Below are 7,367 nucleotides of genomic sequence, written 5' to 3'. Positions count from 1 at the left end.
GCGGGGCAAAAAAGGGGGTTTGGGGGGGTAAAAGGGGGGCTAAAAGGGGACTAAAAGGGGATCTGGGGGGGTAAAAGGAGGTTTGGGGATCCCGGGGGAGGTCAAAGGCAGAGAAAAGGGGGTCTGGGGGGGTAAAAGGAGGTTTGGGGGTTCCCCAGGTGGGAAAAAGGGGGAGCCCTTAATTAGGAAGGGGAGATTAATTAACCATGAGGGTTAATTGGGGGGATCCCCCATTGAGGGATGTTGGTGTTAATTAACTGGGGTGGTAATTGGGGTTAATCAACCCCCTCCCCAAAGGTCCCCCTGCTTAATTGGGGTTAATTACCCACCTCCTCCTGATTAATTAGCACTAATTAGAGTTAATTAGCTACCTCCTCAGAGCTCATCCTGTTGGCCAGTTTCCGGATCTCCGTCAGCCCCAAACGCTCCTTCATCTTCTGGTACCTGGGGGTTAATTAGGGGTTAATTAGGGGGTAATTAGGGATCTATTAAGTGATTAATTGGAGGGTTACTAGGGGATTAATTAGGGGGTTCATTGGGGGGCTAACTAGGTATAAATTAGGCATTAATTAGGGTTAACCAGGGGGTTTTAGATATAAATTAGGTATTAATTATGGCTTAATTAGGGTTCAGTTGGGGGGTTCCTTGATTTGGGGTTGATTAGAGGTCACTCCGGGATTAATCAATAGTTAAATAGGGATTTAGTTAGTGGTAATTAAGAGATTAATCAAGGCTTAGTTAAAGCTTACACGTTATTAGAGATTAATTCCATTTAATTGGTGAATTAATTGGGAGTTAATTAGAGGTTCATTGGGTGTTTATTAGGAGTTAATTAGAGGGTCAGTTCAGGGATTAACTGGGAGTTTCAAGTACGAGTTAATTAGGTTGGCAAGTGGTTAATTTGAGGCTTAATTAGGTGCTAATTAGAGCATTAATTGGGGGCTAATTAGGAGTTAATTAGGCGAGTCAAACCCAGACCAGATCCACCCCCAGCCCCCCCATTCTCCCTCTGCCCACCCACCAGTTAATGACTGGTTAATTATGATTAATTGGGGTTAACTGGGGTACTAATTAGTGCTAATTAACTCACCTCCGGCTCCCCTCTTCTTCCTCTGCCCATCCAGGGGGGCCGGGAGGGGCTTCACCTGCTTCACGGGGGAGGGGGGGGTGGGGGGGGGGGGTGTAACAGTTCGTTAAGGATACATGCCCGGAATAAAACAAGTGCACAGATATTCATACACACAAAACATCTTTATTACAGTGAAAATAGTAATAATAACAATAAACTTAGTGAAAGAACCAAAAACTAAAGAGATACAAAATAACTACCTTATCGTGTGTTCTTAAAAAAAATACTACGAACAGCATTCAATACGGTGTCATCATCATCATGGCTAGGCTTCGCGAACGAAGATTTGGGAAGGGCTCTACCCACGTTTCTTGCAAGCGCGTTGGTGGCTAAAAAGACCAATACGAGAAAGGCATGTCCGGTTGCAAAAGACACAGCAGAAAGACTCCTTAGGTGGTATATTCTGCGAGGCTCGATTCTTTCTGCGTTGTCTTTTCTCTTCAAGGGTGATCCTGCGTGCTTTCTCAAAAGCATCAGCAGCGTTATAAACGGTTTGTCTCCAGGCTTCCCGATTGGAGGCCAGAGTAGACCAGTTATGGTGATCAATATGCCCAAGGCTGAGTTGTTGCTTCAGGGAGTCCTTGTATCTTTTCTTCGGGGCTCCTCTCTTGTGGCAGCCGGTGGCAAGTTCACCGTAAAGCAGGATCTTAGGGAGGCGGTGGTCCTTCATCCTAGAGACGTGCCCTGCCCAACGTAGCTGTGTTCTCAGGAGCATGGCCTCAATACTTGTGATTGCTGCCTGTTCAAGAACAGATGTATTGGTCACATAATCTGACCAGTGGATGTTTAGGATTGTACGGAGGCAGCGTTGATGGAAGCGTTCTAGGAGACGTAGGTGGTGGCGGTAGATGACCCATGATTCGGAGCCATATAAAAGAGTAGACAGCACTATGGCTCTGTAAACACTGATCTTGGTACTTTTCTTCAAGTGTTTATTTCGCCAGACTCTTTTATGAAGCTTACCAAAAGCACTATATGCCTTCGCTAACCTGTTGTCTATCTCCCCGTCAATCTTACCATCCGAGGAGATGAGGCTGCCTAGGTAATTAAACTGTTGGACTGATTTGAGCTCTGATTGGCTGATGGTGATGTGGGGATGATGGGGGACTTCCTGAGGTGCAGGTTGATGGAGAACTTCAGTCTTCTTTAAGCTGACTTCCAGCCCAAAGAGCTCAGCAGCATCTGCAAAGCAGGATGTTAAATGCTGCAGGGCTGCTTCTGTGTGGGCAACAAGGGCGGCGTCATCAGCGTAAAGCAGCTCCCGGACAAGATGGTTTAAGGTCTTAGTGTGGGCCTTCAGTCGCCTTAGGTTGAATAGGCTTCCATCAGTACGATATCGAATGTAGATACCGTCCTGATCATTGAGGTCTGCCATGGCCCTTTGGAGCATCATGCTGAAAAAGACTGTGAATAGGGTAGGAGCGAGAACGCAGCCTTGTTTCACACCATTCTTTATTAGAAAGGGCTCAGAAAGTGTGTTGCCATATCTGACTTGGCCGTGCTGATCCTCATGAAGTGAGATGATCATTTTAAGGAACTTGGGGGGACAACCTAAACGTTCCAAAATCTGCCAAAGACCTTTTCTGCTCACAGTATCGAAAGCCTTGGTGAGGTCGACAAAGGTTACATAGAGACCTCTGTTCTGTTCCCTACACTTCTCTTGCAGTTGTCTGAGAACAAATATCGTCTGTGGTGCTCCTGTTGGCTCTGAAGCCACATTGACTTTCAGGTAGAATTCCTTCTGCTATAGCAGGTATTAGTCTGTTCAGGAGTATTCTTGCTAAGATTTTGCCAGCAATGGAGAGCAGAGTAATACCACGGTAATTTGAACAGTCTGATTTAGTACCTTTCTTCTTATACAAGGTGATGATGACTGCATCACGAAGGTCTGAAGGTAGTTCGCCTAATTCCCAACAACGCACCACGAGCTCGTGAAATTTAGCATGGAGTGCAAGGCCCCCATGTTTCCAGACTTCAGGTGGAATTCCATCAACCCCAGCTGCCTTGCCGATTTTCACCTGCTGTATGGCCTTGAGGGTTTCTCCTAAAGTGGGGGCAGTATCCAATTCGTATTTCACCGGTTGTTGTGTGATGGACTGAATTGCTGAGTCTTGGACTACACGGTTGGTACTGAAAAGAGTCTGAAAGTGTTCAGACCATCTATTCAGAATGGAGGTTTTATCTGTCAGAAGCGTTTGACCATCTGCACTGAGTAGTGGGCTTTGGACTTGGTATGTAGGTGTAATCTTAACTAATAAAAAGGGATGCCAAAAAAGGGATCTTAACACTATATTATGGATAACACGATATTGGTTAGTAAAGGGGAAATTAAAGGAAAAATACTATGATATTAAAAGGGAACAACTTATTCAATAATAAAGGAGAATTAAAGGGACACTAAAAGGATTAAAAGGTTAAAAAGTTAGTTCTCTCAGTTGCTTCCTATCAAAAAACTGTGCTTACCCACACAGACAGGCCAGGGCTACCAGGATCTGTAGCAGCTGGTCGGTACCCATGCTTAGCGGGCGTCCCCACGGAGCAACACAGTCTCGATGGTAGGATGAGTATCGCTCAGCTCAGCAGTCCTGACACCCCATTTTTATCAGTTTCACATTACACTATGTAGGGCCAGTACATAGTATAAGGTGATGCCTGAATGGCAGCCAAACACCGCCTAATCATTACCTAATGGCAACAGTCTGCGCATGTCCTACTTGTGGGGCAAGGGGCGAGCGACCCCTGCCCACATAATCTTCCTCCCATCATCATCTTTCTCACCCCTATGTATGACTTCTACCATTGTGTTTCAAGGGTAGATGTATCTATCTTGCAATATGTAGCAAAACCAAGGAAGAACTCAGCTCTGATAATAGGGGATATCAGGCTGACTTGCTAAAAAGCATAATGGACCTTACAATTAGCTTGTGCCATGAAGTTACATTGTACCATACTCTAGCTGGTTTCACATTCTAATATGATTTTCTTTATCACCCTCTATGCTCCATTGATCATCTAATTCAAAAGTACCCCCTTACAGGGGGTGGCTCCTGCCACTTGTTGATCTTGCGCTCGATCTCCTCCTTCAGCTCGTACTCCACCTGGGGGGGCAAAACGGGGGATTTGGAGGGTCTCTGAGCAGGTTTGGGGGGTCCTGGGGTGGTTTGGGGGGTCCCGGTGGGGGGAGTTGGGGGGTCTTGGGGGGAAGTTGGGGTCCCAGGGAGCTCCTGCCACTTGTTGAACTTGCGCTTGATCTCCTCCTTTAGCTCGTACCCCACCTGGAGGGGCAAAACGGGGGGGGCTGGGGGGGTCCCGAGGGAAATTTGGGGGGTCTGTGGGCATTCCTGTGGGTGGTTTTTGGGGTCCCTGAGGGGCAGATTTTGGGGTCCCTGAGGGGCAGGTTTTGGGGGTTGTTTTTGGGGGTCCCAGGGCAGGTTCTGGAGGGTCTCGCCCATGATCTTGGTGGCCGTGGAGGCCCTGAGGATGAGGGAGAGGTTGGGGGTGATGAAGGACATCCGGGACTCCACGTACTTGTAGATGCGGAGCTTGGCCCTGCTCAGGGCCAGGGCCATGAGGCGTCCTCGATCCGGCTCAGCTCCTCCTCCGACAGCTGCTGCCTGGGATCGGGGAAAAAAGAGCAGTAAGATTTAGGGGAGACCCCCCCCCCAACCCACCCTGGGACCCCCAAACCCGCCCGTGCCCCGGGAAAGGCTCCCAAGGGCACAAAATGGTCTCAAAATGGTCCCAAAATGGACCAAGGGGGGCTACAAACATCCCCCAAACAGACCCTAAAAGGAAGCAGAACCCCCAAAAAAACCAGGCCCCCCACCCCATGAACCTTTCTTTAGGGACCCTCCCAGCCCCCTCAAAGACCTCCCCAGGGTGAGAAACACGAGAGGAGAAATGGAGGAAAATGCGAGGGGGAGAAGGGTGGGAAATGTGAGGGGGAAAGGCAGGAAACGTGAAGGGACAAAATGGCGGGAAAGGTGAGAGGAAAATGGTGGGAAATGTGAAGGGAAAAACGTGGGAAATGTGAGGGAAAAATGGCGGGAAAGGTGAGGGGAAAAGGGCGGGAAATGTGAGGGGAAAAGGGCGGGAAAGGTGAGGGGAAAAACGTGGGAAATGTGAGGGGAAAATGGAGGGAAATGTGAGGGGAAAAACGTGGGAAATGTGAGGGAAAAATGGAGGGAAATGTGAGGGGAAAAGGGCGGGAAAGGTGAGGGGAAAAGGGCGGGAAATGTGAGGGGAAAAGGAGAAAAATGTGAGGAGGAAAACGGAGGGAAACATGAAAAGAAGAAACACCTCCCCAAATATTTTGGGGCCCCACTGACCCCTGGGTGGTGGAAGCCGTCACGCTGACCACCACGATGGTGGCGTTGGTCAGGATCTGCTGCACGTTCTCATTATTCTTGCACTTGTCCAGGGAATTCCCCAATTCCTGAAGGAACCCCCAAAATTAGGGGAGGAAAAAAGGGGGGGTGACTCCCCCTAGGGACCCCAAACCCCCCCCAGGGACCCCAAAACCCCCAGGGGAACTCAAAGTCACCACAAGGGGACACAGGAATAAAAGAGAGAAAGAGGCAAAGGGGAATTCGGGGGGATTTGGGGGGTCCCATAGGGAATTTGGGGGGTCCCAAGAGGAGTTTGGGGGGTCCTGAGAGGGTTTGGAGGGGGTCCCAGGTAGGATTTAGGGGGTCCCAGATGTGTTTTGAGGGGTCTCAGGAGTGTTTTAGGGAGTTCCAGGTGTGATTTGGGTGGTGCCAGGTGGGATTTGGGGGTCCCAGGGTGTATTTTGGGGGTCCCAAGGGGTGTTTGGGGGGGGGTCCTAGCTCACCTTGACCGTCCGGATATAATCCAGCACATTCGGCACCAGTGACTCCAGCTCCGGAAATCTCTTGGAATATTTGTCCCAGACAAACTTGTGGATGATGTCGGGGGGAGGGAGGGGGTCCCAAAATCCGCGTCAGCCCCTGAAACACCCCCCCCAGAAACGCCCCTCGGGACCCCCCCGAGATCCCCCCCAGGGCTCACTCAGCTTGTTCTCAATCTCCACCATCAGGTTGTTGGCGTCGACGATCACTCAGTACTCAGGGGCTGCCTCCACCGGGCCCAAAACTGCCCAAAACCGGGGGAAATCGACCCAAAATTCCCTTGGGAAACCCTTAAGCTCACCCAGGATCCCCCCAAAAAAACCCCCAGGATTCTCTAAATCCTCCCCAGGACCCCCCAAATCCCACCCGGGAAGCCTCCCAAACTGATATTTCGGAGCTGCCTCCCCCAAGCCCCAAACTGCCCCAAACCAGGGGAAATCGGCCCAAAATAAGCCTGGGAAACCCTCAAACCCACCCAGGATCCCCTAAATCCCCACGGAGAACCCTAAAAACCCAACTGAGACCCCACACAACCCACCCAGGACCCCCCAAATCCCTTCTGCGACCCCCCAAACCTGATATTCCAGCACTGCCTCCACCAGCCCCAAAATTGCCCAAAAATGGGAAAATTGGCCCAAATTTCCCCGGAAATCCCCCCTCAGTCCCCCAAATCCCCTTGGAGACCTCCCCAAACTCACCCAGGACCCCCTAAAACTCGCCCAGGATCCCCCAAACTCACCTGGGATCCCCCAAAACCTCCCAAATCCTCACCAGGACCCCCCAAAATTCCCCCCCAAGGGACCCCCCCCCAAATCCCACCCGAGACTCTAAAATCTTCCCCCAAATTCCCCCAGAGACCCCCCAAAACCTCTCAGACCCCACATAGGACCCCCCCAAATTCCTCTAATCCCCCCCCCAGGACCCCCGAAATTCCCCCAATGACCCCCTAAAACCCACCTGAGACCCCCAAATCTGCCCCAAAATTCCCCCAACTGTGAGGGGAAAAGGACGGGAAACGTGAGGGGACAAAATGGCAGGAAATGTGAAATGGGAAATTTGGATGCCCCAAACCCCTTTTTTGGGGGCAATTTTGGGGGATTTGGGGGTGGGGGAAGGTTGGGCAGTTGTGAGGGGTGGGGGAGGGAGGGGGGACCCCATTTTGAGGGGGTTTTGGGGGGTTTTTGCGGTCACCTTCGGCGGCTTTGGGCTGTTTGCTGATGTACTCCTCAATCTTCTGCATGATCTCGGCAAACTGTTGGGGGGCGAGACCCAAAACTGGCGGGTTTAGCCCCAAAAATTGGGGGGCAGGAGAATCTAAAAATTGAGGGGGGGGAGAATCCCAAAATGGGATTTTGGGGGGGGGGGGGGGG

General features: G+C 50.6%; 1 pseudogene; it reads right to left on the bottom strand.

Annotated features, from left to right (window-relative positions):
• Positions 1 to 371: 371 nt before the first annotated feature.
• Positions 372 to 7,367, bottom strand: part of LOC113979066 — a 12,999-nt pseudogene continuing 6,003 nt past the window's right edge.

Source organism: Neopelma chrysocephalum, unplaced genomic scaffold (assembly GCF_003984885.1).
Source record: "Neopelma chrysocephalum unplaced genomic scaffold, ASM398488v2 Primary Assembly neopelma1_381, whole genome shotgun sequence".
In the NCBI taxonomy this organism is placed as follows: domain Eukaryota; kingdom Metazoa; phylum Chordata; class Aves; order Passeriformes; family Pipridae; genus Neopelma; species Neopelma chrysocephalum.
This window is presented reverse-complemented; position numbering and strand designations above follow the sequence as displayed.